This window comes from Medicago truncatula, chromosome 7 (assembly GCF_003473485.1).
Source record: "Medicago truncatula cultivar Jemalong A17 chromosome 7, MtrunA17r5.0-ANR, whole genome shotgun sequence".
In the NCBI taxonomy this organism is placed as follows: domain Eukaryota; kingdom Viridiplantae; phylum Streptophyta; class Magnoliopsida; order Fabales; family Fabaceae; genus Medicago; species Medicago truncatula.
This window is the reverse complement of record NC_053048.1, coordinates 17005762-17019376: the sequence shown is the minus strand read 5'-3', so window position 1 is coordinate 17019376 and position 13615 is coordinate 17005762. Positions and strand designations below refer to the sequence as shown.

The window sequence follows — 13615 nt, the reverse complement described above, 5'->3', positions numbered from 1 at the left end:
CATCATTCCTGTCCTTTTTAAGTCCATATATAGTCCACTATGTGATTAAAATAATTTGCACAAAGAAGGGACTAATTTCACATAGACCTTAATTTGCAAAATTTACTATACTATTTAGAAAATTCAATGTCTGTTTCTTTTACCATTTTACCCTTATTAGGGGAATTTTAGTAAATTAGTAATTGGAGAATGTTATGTTATATATACATAAATTTTTTCCCTTCTCTCTCTAAACTTAAAATAAACATTCGCTTTCTCTCTCTAATCTTCAAAAAAATATTCCCTTCTCTTTCTAAAAGCTCATCTTCCCCCCACCCCCCCCTCACTATTCACCATCTTCTTTAAATAGTACCCTTTGTTGTTGGCCGAAAAGGACCGTGTTCTGTAAAGGCACCTTGGCCAACTGATGAGCAGCCAGGTCCTTGAAAAATTTAAGAAGAATGTAGTTAGTGTTTTGTAACAAAAATAGTACAGATTAAGTAAAATTAATTGAGTTAGTTACCTACCACCGTTTAACCATAGTACAACTGGTTTTGAAGGATGATCTACCTCTGCCTCTACAAAATAGTAGAAGAGTGATCTATGGTGTGTATCAAGGGTGACATGACCCGAAAACTGTTGGAACCCAACTTTCGGTTGCTGAGGCAAGTTTTGATTTTGTCTTCTAGAGTTGAATTCACTCCCACTCCCAGGATGAGCGGCTTCTCCACAAAAAATACTCCAATAAACATGAGAAGGGTTTTAGATGTCGTCATTTGAGAAGAGGTTTAAAATGATGAAGTAAAGTAACTAAGTGAGTGAAAGATAACATTTATAATGAAGGATTTGTATGCGTTAAAGTAAAGTTGGAGTGTGTAATATTAGCAAGGATGAGTTAGAGATGAAGGAAAGAACGTATCTTTGAGTGAAAGAGGAGAGTGTAGTGTGTGTTTGTGTGGTGAGAATCTCAATAGTGGATGTCTCCTGTAAAATTTGCAAAAAGATCGATCCACTATCCTTTGTAAAATGCTTCCATGTGTATCTCATCATTCCTTTCCTTTTTAAGTCCATATATAGTCCACTATGTGATTAAAAGAATTTGCACAAAGAAGGGACTAATTTCACATAGACCTTAATTTGCAAAATGTACTATACTATTTAGAAAAATCAATGTCTGTTTCTTTTACCATTTTACCCTTATTAGGGGAATTTTAGTAAATTAGTAATTGGAGAATGTTATGTTATATATACATAAATTTTTTCCCTTCTCTCTCTAAACTTAAAATAAACATTCCCTTTCTCTCTCTAAACTTCAAAAAAATATTCCCTTCTCTTTCTAAAAGCTCATCTTCCCCCCACCCCCCTCACTATTCACCATCTTCTTTAAATAGTACCCTTTGTTGTTGGCCGGAAAGGACCGTGTTCTGAAATGGCACCTTGGCTAACTGATGAGCAGCCAGGTCCTTGAAGAATTTAAGAAGAATGTAGTTAGTCTTTTGTAACAAACATAGTATAGATTAAGTAAAATTAATAGAGTTAGTTACCTACCACCGTTTAAATAGAGTACAACTGGTTTTGAAGCAGGATCTACCTCTGCCTCTACAAAATAGTAGAAGAGTGATCTATGGTGTGTATCAAGGGTGACATGAACCGAAAACTGTTGGAACCCAACTTTCGGTTGCTGAGGCAGGCTTTTGATTTTGTGTTCTAGAGTTGAATTCACTCCCACTCCCAGGATGAGCGGCTTCTCCACAAAAAATACTCCAATGAACATGAGAAGGGTTTTAGATGTCGTCATTTGAGAAGAGGTTAAAAATGATGAAGTAAAGTAACTAAGTGAGTGAAAGATAACATTTATAATGAAGGATTTGTATGCGTTAAAGTAAAGTTGGAGTGTGTAATATTAGCGAGGATGAGTTAGAGATGAAGGAAAGAACGTATCTTTGAGTGAAAGAGGAGAGTGTAGTGTGTGTTTGTGTGGTGAGAATCTCAATAGTGGATGTGTGCTGTAAAATTTGCAAAAAGATCCACTATCCTTTGTAAAATGCTTCCATGTGTATCTCATCATTCCTTTCCTTTTTAAGTCCATATATAGTCCACTATGTGATTAAAAGAATTTGCACAAAGAAGGGACTAATTTCACATAGACCTTAATTTGAAAAATATATTATACTATTTAGAAAAATCAATGTCTGTTTCTTTTACCATTTTACCCTTATTAGGGGTATTTTAGTAAATTAGTAATTGGAGAATATTATGTTATATATACATAAATTTTTTCCCTTCTCTCTCTAAACTTAAAAAAAAAAAAACATTCCCTTTCTCTCTCTAAAATTCAACAAAATATTCCCTTCTCTTTCTAAAAACCCATCTTCCCCCCACCCCCCCTCACTATTCACCATCTTCTTCAAATAGTACCCTTTGTTGTTGGCCGAAAAGGACCGTGTTCTGAAAAGGCACCTTGGCCAACTGATGAGCAGCCAGGTCCTTGAAGAATTTAAGAAGAATGTAGTTAGTGTTTTGTAACAAAAATAGTATAGATTAAGTAAAATTAATAGAGTTAGTTACATACCACGGTTTAACCATAGTACAACTGGTTTTGAAGGAGGATCTACCTCTGCCTCTACAAAATAGTAGAAGAGTGATCTATGGTGTGTATCAAGGGTGACATGACCCGAAAACTGTTGGAACCCAACTTTTGGTTGCTGAGGCAAGTTTTGATTTTGTCTTCTAGAGTTGAATTCACTCCCACTCCCAGGATGAGCGGCTTCTCCACAAAAAATACTCCAATGAACATGAGAAGGGTTTTAGATGTCGTTTGTAACACCCCGTTTTCCAACATAAAAATTTCATAACAATTATCAGAGTATTCAACATATAACGGAATGCTACACTTCTTAAAAATCATAAATGAGATAATTAACTAATTATCTTTCCATAAATCATCAACATATTAATTCAAACTTTGCAGCGGATTAAATTCATTAACATAAATAAGTCTTTGGCACCCAGGCCTCATTAAAACATCTCTTAAAATATCCAATTTAAAAACATAAGCAATACGTAAAGGAATAGAAAATAGCCACAAAAGAACCCATCCCGTTACGTATCAGAGCATCCTAAGACTCAGTGAGGAATAAGTCACTCACGAAAGCAACACCAGCAACCTACTAACGATCACCTGCAAGTTACTCATACGAAGAGCAACATTTTCAAGCAGAAGGGGTGAGATTTCACAAAACAATAATATTAAGCATATAATTCAACAATTATATTTAACAACCTGAAATCATAATAATATTCATCATAGACATTAATATATCATATATCACATCTTTAATAGTTCATATAAAGAATCACAGCTTCAACAACTTGGTAACTTAAACATCTTTGACTTGACAAATGCGACTCTAACTCGACTATGCAACTTAGACCTTTTATATGCATGTGGTACAAATACGGAGCATCAAGCCCCTATCGCTATTTGAGTATTATTATACTCCAGGGTATCAAGCCCCTATCGCTATTTAAGGAATAATATACTCTAGAGCATCAAGCCCCTATCGCTATTTAAGCATTAATATACTCCAGAGCATCAAGCCCCAACAAAGAATGCTAATGCATGGACTCGACTTCTTAAACATCTTAAATCGACAACTCTTGTATAATCCAATAATTTGGAACTTCATCATCTTAATCAACTTAGACCGACTCATGCAGCTTAGTTAAATAACAACAGCAACACAGTAGTATACAAAAACAGCATGACATAATAATATCAAATGCAAATCAACAACGTCTCAATTATTCACATATAATTCAAGTAATGCATATACAATTATATCACATTATAACAACATCAAATAATAATCAACATCTTAAAACATCATATATACATATAACACTTCATCAATCATGGACAATATCGTATTCACAAACATATACATACATATACTAATTCATCAATCATATTCAATTATTCATTGTGACCTACGTGCAGTAATTTGACCATAACTCAAGTTCTATAAATCATTTTCAAGTCAGACCAATGACATTAGAAAGCTAACATCCATACCTACAACTTTCGTGTTTACACCTAAGACCAATTATGTACCAATCAATACCGGTTTTCCTTTCAAATTCGGACAAAGTTGTGCTGAAATTCATAAAAATTCACCAAGACCTCCTTGGAGTATTTTCATCATAACTCCTAAACCAAAAATCATTTTCAAGTCAAACCGACGCCACTGGAAAGCTAACACAATTATCTACAACTTCATGTTCACCCCAAAATCCCAATTTTAACTTCTCTATGCCCAAATTTGATCCAAAAACTTGTCTAACCATTTCTATACATGTTAAGGCACTCAAAACCACATAAAAGATGACCCAAAACATTATTTTACAAAAATCACATTTTTCATAAAAGTTCTCAAGAACAACAAAAGTTCACTTCAAGCTCTATAGTTAAGATTACCCAAGGTTTCAATCATATAATCAACAATTTATCACTTTTAACCCTAATTCCAAAAAACTAAAACCTACAACATGTTAAATCCAATTTTTAGAATCATAGACTTAAGATTATTGAATGTTAGTCCCACCCTTACCTTAACAATCAAAATCGCAGCTTCCAAGGTCTTTCTCCCTTCTCTTGGCTTTTTCTCCCTTTTGTCCAAAATTGATCGTACGTTATGTTTTTTCTAAACTAGGTTTCCCTATTTATAATCTTTTTTCTATTTTATCTTATTTCTCTTTCTCCCCCAAAACTCTCTAAAATTTCAAAACAACCCCTAAACTCAATATTATTTTATTTTCAAATCTTATTCTATTAAATAATATAATAAGCCACTTAATAAATCACATAATCATATAAATATATTCTAAACTCTTCTTAATGAATCCTAGACTCAATTAAATAATTAAATAAAACCAATAATTCAAAGAGGGCGTTACATCGTCATTTGAGAAGAGGTTAAAAGTGATGAAGTAAAGTAACTAAGTGAGTGAAAGATAACATTTATAATGAAGGATTTGTATGCGTTAAAGTAAAGTTGGAGTGTGTAATATTAGTGAGGATGAGTTAGAGATGAAGGAAAGAACGTATCTTCGAGTGAAAGAGGAGAGTGTAGTGTGTGTTTGTGTGGTGAGAATCTCAATAGTAGATGTGTGCTGTAAAATTTGCAAAAAGATCCACTATCCTTTGTAAAATGCTTCCATGTGTATCTCATCATTCCATTCCTTTTTAAGTCCATATATAGTCCACTATGTGATTAAAAGAATTTGCACAAAGAAGTAACTAATTTCACATAGACCTTAATTTGCAAAATGTACTATACTATTTAGAAAAATCAAGGTCTGTTTCTTTTACCATTTTACTCTTAGTAAATTAGTAATTGTAGACTGTTATGTTATATATACATAAATTCTTCCCCCCCCCCCCCCCCTCACTATTCACCATCTTCTCCAAATAGTACCCTTTGTTGTTGGCCGGAAAGGACCGTGTTCTGAAATGGCACCTTGGCTAACTGATGAGCAGCCAGGTCCTTGAAGAATTTAAGAAGAATGTAGTTAGTCTTTTGTAACAAACATAGTATAGATTAAGTAAAATTAATAGAGTTAGTTACCTACCACCGTTTAAATAGAGTACAACTGGTTTTGAAGTAGGATCTACCTCTGCCTCTACAAAATAGTAGAAGAGTGATCTATGGTGTGTATCAAGGGTGACATGAACCGAAAACTGTTGGAACCCAACTTTCGGTTACTGAGGCAGGCTTTTGATTTTGTGTTCTAGAGTTGAATTCACTCCCACTCCCAGGATGAGCAGCTTCTCCACAAAAAATACTCCAATGAACATGAGAAGGGTTTTTGATGTCGTCATTTGAGAAGAGGTTAAAAATGATGAAGTAAAGTAACTAAGTGAGTGAAAGATAACATTTATTATGAAGGATTTGTATGCATTAAAGTAAAGTTGGAGTGTGTAATATTAGCGAGGATGAGTTAAAGATGAAGGAAAGAACGTATCTTTGAGTGAAAGAGGAGAGTGTAGTGTGTGTTTGTGTGGTGAGAATCTCAATAGTGGATGTGTGCTGTAAAATTTGCAAAAAGATCCACTATCCTTTGTAAAATGCTTCCATGTGTATCTCATCATTCCATTCCTTTTTAAGTCCATACATAGTCCACTATGTGATTAAAAGAATTTGCACAAAGAAGTAACTAATTTCACATAGACCTTAATTTGCAAAATGTACTATTATACTATTTAGAAAAATCAAGGTCTGTTTCTTTTACCATTTTACCCTTATTAGGGGTATTTTAATAAATTAGTAATTGTAGACTGTTATGTTATATATACATAAATTCTTCCCCCCCCCCCCCTCACTATTCACCATCTTCTCCAAATAGTACCCTTTGTTGTTGGCCGGAAAGGACCGTGTTCTGAAATGGCACCTTGGCTAACTGATGAGCAGCCAGGTCCTTGAAGAATTTAAGAAGAATGTAGTTAGTCTTTTGTAACAAACATAGTATAGATTAAGTAAAATTAATAGAGTTAGTTACCTACCACCGTTTAAATAGAGTACAACTGGTTTTGAAGTAGGATCTACCTCTGCCTCTACAAAATAGTAGAAGAGTGATCTATGGTGTGTATCAAGGGTGACATGAACCGAAAACTGTTGGAACCCAACTTTCGGTTGCTGAGGCAGGCTTTTGATTTTGTGTTCTAGAGTTGAATTCACTCCCACTCCAGGATGAGCAGCTTCTCCACAAAAAATACTCCAATGAACATGAGAAGGGTTTTTGATGTCGTCATTTGAGAAGAGGTTAAAAATGATGAAGTAAAGTAACTAAGTGAGTGAAAGATAACATTTATTATGAAGGATTTGTATGCATTAAAGTAAAGTTGGAGTGTGTAATATTAGCGAGGATGAGTTAGAGATGAAGGAAAGAACGTATCTTTGAGTGAAAGAGGAGAGTGTAGTGTGTGTTTGTGTGGTGAGAATCTCAATAGTGGATGTGTGCTGTAAAATTTGCAAAAAGATCCACTATCCTTTGTAAAATGCTTCCATGTGTATCTCATCATTCCTTTCCTTTTTAAGTCCATATATAGTCCACTATGTGATTAAAAGAATTTGCACAAAGAAGTAACTAATTTCACATAGACCTTAATTTGCAAAATGTACTATACTATTTAGAAAAATCAATGTCTGTTTCTTTTACCATTTTACCCTTATTAGATATTTAGTAAATTAATAGAATCTATATATAAAAATTTTTCCCTTCTCTCTAAACTAAAAAAAAAAAAATTTTCTCTATAAACCAAAAAAATTCCCCCTCCATCTTCCCTCACTATTCACCATCTTCTCCAAATATTTCTCCATTTTCACTTAAAATTACCAACATGCAAGGCTACTCAGCAAGCTATTCTATTGGTAAGCTGAACTCAACCACAAGCTCTGTTGCCATCAGATTGTTTAGAAAGTAGCAATTAAATTGTTGTGGGGTATGTTTGAATTGATGTTTTAGTGTTTGTGTTAAAATTGAAGCCTTTAGAAGAATAAGCTGTCAATTAAGTTGTTTTGCAGAAGCTTAAGTTGGAATACAAGTTGTTGCAGGTATGGTTGTGTGTTCTTTATATTACCCATGCCATATTTAAGTTACCATATGAGTAGTTGGTGTACTGATAAACTATTTTGGGAGTTGACAGAATTGCTTAAATCATAATTGAGCTGTTTTAGAAGCTGATAGAAAGTGATTATGGAGGATTAGGGCAAGGGCAGAAGTGGATAAATTGTAATTAGGCTGCTGATTGGGATACAAGATAGGAATAAGCTGTTTTTGGAAGAAGTTTGGTGAAACCCGTATTTGGGACAGGGCTCCACTAAAACGGCAAGAACTCACTCCCTGTAGCTTGGAATCAAGTGATTTTTGATGCTATGGTTAGCTAACGAAATTCTGGACGTTTTGGTACCAGTTTCATTGATTTTGGTCTAGATTTGAAGTCTGTAGACGATTTTGAAGTTGGGGGCAGAAGTAGGATTTTGTGCTGAACCATGAATATAAGTTGTTTTCTTTTGATTTCTTTGCAATTCTAATATCATTATTTTAGATGTGTGGTTTTTTATGATGTTCTTTGATTTAATTATTATTGGGTTTGAGTTTTGATCTAATCAAAATAATTGCGAAGATGTTCATCTGATGTTCATTTAACCATATTTTATATGGATGGTTTAGAGCAAAGGAAAGCTGAGATAGAGCAACCAACCACTTCTACAATTGGCGAGTATAAACATTTTGTCAAAGGTTTGTGCTTTTTTATGTGGCCATGTAGTTGTGAATTGATTTCAAATTATGTATTGGAGAATCTGTTGTGGTTAGAATAATAAACATGATCATATTTGATAATATGGGATTTTTGTCATGTCTCTAGGTTCTTGCTTAGCAAAATAAGCGGGATATAGCAGAGTTTTGCAAGTATGAAGGTTTGTTCTTTCAGCTAATGAGCTAGGCATGGCTATTTTTTTAGTTCATGAAACTTGGAAATGCCATTTGTTGAATACTTGAACAATATCTAAAACTTTGTCTGATGTCAAGATACTTACTTCATCTTACAAATTAAATAATAGAGCTATATCATATTTTAATTAAAATTTTGAAGGGTGATTCTGTTTCTGTTGTTAAGCTGCTCATAAGAAAATTCTGGCTGATATAAAATTTGTTTCTGTTAATTTGTTTGCTATTGTTGATTGTTGATATTCAAATCTAAAATTGATTATCTTCTTATATGCAATGCAGAAGATTAGTGCAAGCTGACAAATAGTGAGTCTTGAAAACCAATGGTGCATTGACACCTGCTGTTTTCATTTCTTATTTTTTGTTATGTATCTGTGCTAGATTTCAGTTTTTATTTTTGTGCTAGATTTTTTATGTATTTGTGCTAGATAGTAGCTAGACTATTCAAAATTTAAGTGGACCAAATGTTTATGAATGATTATGATTATTAGATATTTTTTATTTGACATTTAAAGAACATTAGAAATGGGTTTTTGTCAAACTTACTCCTCTGCTAGCAGCAGAAGGGGATCAACTATTAATGTTGACATGATCTGTTTCTCTATGGTGTTGATAGGGGTAGTGCTGGACATCCCTTTGAAAATTGTCCGTGGCAGTTGTCAAAAAAACTGCCATACCATTTCCGCCATGACTGGCATTTAACTACACAACACTATATCAGATTCAATCGTAACGTTAAAATCTTTATCATGTATGTTTGCATGATCATGTTGGTAGTAATTGGAAGCCTGTAGTATCAAATATGGTAAAATTGTTGGTACCACTTTACATTTAGCAGTAGATTTCTTATTAATTGCGTTCCAATTGGTCACTTGATGCCTGTGTTGTGATATGTTTCTTTTCTGATTTACAGGGAGTATGCAACTAACATGGCTGATTCTCCACTGCCCCCCTTAGTTCTTATGCAACAGGCATGGTATGGTCGAATGTCATTGTTGTTAGTAATAGTATGATATTGTAATTAGTGATATTGTAATCTTGGAAGTGCTTCTAGAGAAAAAAGTTATTAATGTCTCGAGTGTCACTCAAACTAGGATGACATTTAAAATTGGTAGCTTGGAAGATTTTGAGTTGGTAGTAATTATAAAGCATGATTCATTATAGTTTTACTATCTCTCACTCAGAGCATCTTCACATTGCTTCCCTTCCTAAGAATTTCCACTAAATTAGTCAAATAAAAACGAGTAAATATCAAAATGGTAATCTGTCATACATTTTTATCTTTGAATTTTAAGAACTTTAGTTTGAACGCAGTTTTGGTGTTTGTTGTAGAGACCTCATACTCCTTTTAATTGCAGTTGTGAACAGTAGTTTAAAACCATGCACAGAATTTTAGTTTGATTTGTCGCTAGCATGCAACACAAACTTACACTTGAAACTGTTTCTAAATATTGTATTTGTATAGGCATGATTGGTCGAAAGCTGTAGAGATATGAGTGAAGGATTTGAAAGGTTTGCTACGTTTAATGAAGAACTGTTCAAGGAAATCACACAACTATTGACATTGGAGATTTTAGGTACTTATTAAGTTTAAATTCTTTTTTACATTTCCTATTTTCAGTTTGTAAGATGTAGCCATTGAGTTTCGGTTATTATTATAGGGAAAATGAATAGTTGTCAAAGTATGGTGATACTAAGTCTGTGCGGGCAGTCACGTTGGTTGAGCTTAAAAAGCACATTGAAGCCAATCATTATTTCTTGACAAATTGCAATTTCCTAACCTAAAAAACTCAATGTTAAGGACACTCATCAATCAAAGGTAATATTTTCTTATGGTTCAATTCTTGGACGACACATTTGACTGTTGCTTTGTCTGAATGCATCGTTCTATTAGTTGTTGATCTTTGTTATAGTGCTAAGCTTTGCGTTAAAGATATTCACTTTCTAGCAGTTGTTTAGGTTGTGTTCTATTGACAATGAACTTATTTTCTTTTCTTTGAAAAAACATTATTGCTTGAATTGGTTTAAATTTAGTAGAGTTGAAGTTCTCTATTGAGTAATTGAATGATTATTTTAGGAATCCCAATAGATTTAATGATTAAACTATGTCTATTACCTTTGAATACTATATTCGATTCTAAATTGATGATTAAACTGATTGGGCTGTTTGGGGACTGTTTTTGGATGAATTTTGACATGTTTAATGCTGGAAAATTGGGTCAAATCTGCAGAATTGTAGATGGCCTTGCTGTTTGCGAGGCAATTATGACATGGTGATTTTCTTTTTCTTTTTTGGGTTACTTTTATTTTTAGTTTTGCGGATGTATGATTGGTATTTACTAATCATGATTATATTTATGAGTGCTATTTTTGTTGAAGGGTTATTGCTTTATACTGTTATTATTATTTTACTCTGTGGTTGCAATATAAACTTTCATGATGACTTTTGGATTAGCCCATGAAAAAAAGTTTATTTTTTATTTTTTTTGCTGTGATCTTCCTCCTCTATTTACACTCTATTGGGTTTACCAAAATTTGTATATTGTGTTGAAATTTGAAAGAGTGTATGGTTTTGCCTGTCAACCATTTCTTTTATTAACTCATGGTTGTTAATTGAACCAATAATTATGTTTTATGCATATTTTTGGTATTCACTTTCCTGATTTGAAATGGAACAATACCTTTTTACAAATTAAGCTTATTCTGTAGAAGATGGGCACAGAAAAATAAATTAAATTTCTATCTAACACCACGACTTAACGCCGCAATCTACCTTTGCTTGATCTGCTATTCTATCTGATAACAAGTCTGACATATTATTCACAAAGAGAGAAAGAATATGATTGCTGATATAATTTGGTTTGAAATTTTAACGATTTGAGAAGAAATGTAACTGATGTATTCATTCCACCATTGATGCCGCGATTTGATGCAGCACTCTACCTTTAACTTGATGTGCAGGCTCTCCTTTTTTATTTGATGAAATCATTGTAACTTGGTCTGTTATATGCTTCAACTCTTTTTCAATCTTTTTTACTTGATTCTTCAGCAATATTAATTGATTCAAATGTACTGTTCGATATAGATTCTCTATTAGACTGGTATTATTCTCTTGGTATGTTTGTTTTCCTTCTTTTAAATTGAACTTGGTAGTGCTCAAATCTTCATTTTTTACTCTTTTACATTCACATATTTTGCAGGCTGGTCTTTTTGTATATGACATTTTCTGTGTTTTCTTCACTCATGTGATGGTTAGCGTTGCGAAATCATTTGATGCTCTTTGCTGAGTGCAATGGAAATATTTGTTTGTAATTCCGTATACATTTGTGTTAATTTTTGTAGTCTAATGGCCATGATAACTATCTGATAAAAAAAAAAACTTATGAAATTCTTTCTAATTATGTTAATTAAATTGTTTTGCAGCTTTTGTTCCCCACAGCAGATTCTGCAAGGCTATTTTCAATGCTTGGACTTGGTGATATTGTTATTCCAGGTAGGATTACTATGTTGATGCATTGATGTCTTTATTTTGTGAAATTGAATCTAAAAATACAGTTTAGTTCTTAGTATAAATTTGGTGTTAGATTTTTTCAAACTGTGCTGGATAGATTGAGACAATGGAGAAGGGACAAATAATTTTGACTTATTTACATTGTGCATTTCTCCTTGATATTGTGATTGTCTGAGTCTGACAATTTAGTCCCTCAAATATAGGAAATGACAATTTAGTCCATTGAATTAAAAAACGTCAATTAATAGTCATTTTCTGAAATTTAACACCACAATTTTAAATGTTCTATATTGTCCAACTCTCATGCATGCAAGAGAGAAGCTAATATGGAGGCATTTCTTAAGTTTTGATGGATGTTTTTTAAAGTGATAATTTGGAGGGACTAAATTGATTGAAGCTCTCCAATTTAAGAGCTAAATCATCATATTCCCAAAATTTTAGTAACCAAAATGGTGATCTGCACAAAGAAAACATGCTAACAATAAATTTATTATTTTGTTCAGGGGCGATAATGCCGAATGGTTGAAAGCATTCAAAGGCTGTATTGAGAATCCATAAACCATCTTGTTGTAAGTAGAAGGCTCCGATGAAGTACTCAATTCCTTTTTTCGAGTGATATTGTATGTGGGAGATAAGATTTGATCACCGGGTATTTACCCATTTGGGTTTAAATTGTAAAAAGAATACTAGTAGTTAAAAGAGATATTGTTTTATACGTTGAAATAGAAACTGGATGTTAAGTGTGTGTGACTATATTCTTTTCTTTTTCAGTATTTATTTTAAAAAATTGTTTAACTTTTTTTTTTTTGAAAACTCGGTATCCGATCCAAGAATCGACTAATTCAAAGGGATCAATCCCACCGCCCACATGTGGGGGCCCCGTTTAAAGCTAGAGCAAACTCTGTATGGACTTAGCCCACTGAAATTGACATAAGAGGGAATCGAACCTGAGACCTCTGGACGAGCAAACTCCAAGATCCAAGCCAACCACTAGGCCAACCGAAAATGTTTAACTTTTTTATATTTTAATTTATTCTTTTTGAATTGGTACTGTTACTTTATTATTTTAAAATAGACCTGACTTTCTTTTGTCTTTACATATAGTAAAATTAGACTATTGTACCAAAAATTTGATTGTAGTAAAAACCGTCTTCATTGCTTATGAACTTATGATGGGAATTGAAATTTATGGTTAGAGATAAAATAATATAATGCTTTAAATTAGTTTTCCTTTATAAAAACAGCTGAACCTTTGTTTTTGTTTGATCAGATCTTCATTTGAATGGTTGTAAATGCGATGCAAAGTAATCTTATATAATATAATTTTTTTAAAACTCGTTATTACATGGCTTTGAAATTTGTGATCTGTTGGTTTTTGAAGTTGAACATGCATTGGGTGCCACCCACGTTACAAGTTTGTGAGATTAATATCAATAGGTGAATGCAACACTTCCTCATATTGAATGGAAGGTGTGATTGAGGAAATGTTGCCAACCATCTGACTAAATTAGGCACACAGTACAAAATTTGTAAGAGGGCTATAAAGGCATTGACGTAATTCAATTCTTTCTAGTCTCTTTTTGATATTCAAGTTCAAAATCATGAACAATAATA

At 33.0% G+C, this 13615-nt stretch overlaps 1 long non-coding RNA gene across 3 annotated transcripts; it reads left to right on the top strand.

Moving 5' to 3' along the window:
- Positions 1-7872: 7872 nt before the first annotated feature.
- LOC11412132 (uncharacterized) lies at positions 7873-12744 on the top strand. 3 transcript variants are annotated; one of them, XR_005642863.1, is made up of 10 exons: positions 7873-8040; positions 8212-8280; positions 8408-8459; positions 9107-9295; positions 9404-9466; positions 9956-10067; positions 10152-10309; positions 11691-11798; positions 11914-11983; positions 12505-12744. It is a non-coding gene; the product is annotated as an uncharacterized lncRNA (long non-coding RNA). The 3 variants fall into 3 exon arrangements; XR_005642864.1 differs by having other exon boundaries at positions 10722-11798; XR_005642862.1 differs by lacking the exon at positions 11691-11798.
- The last annotated feature ends 871 nt before the right edge of the window (positions 12745-13615 follow it).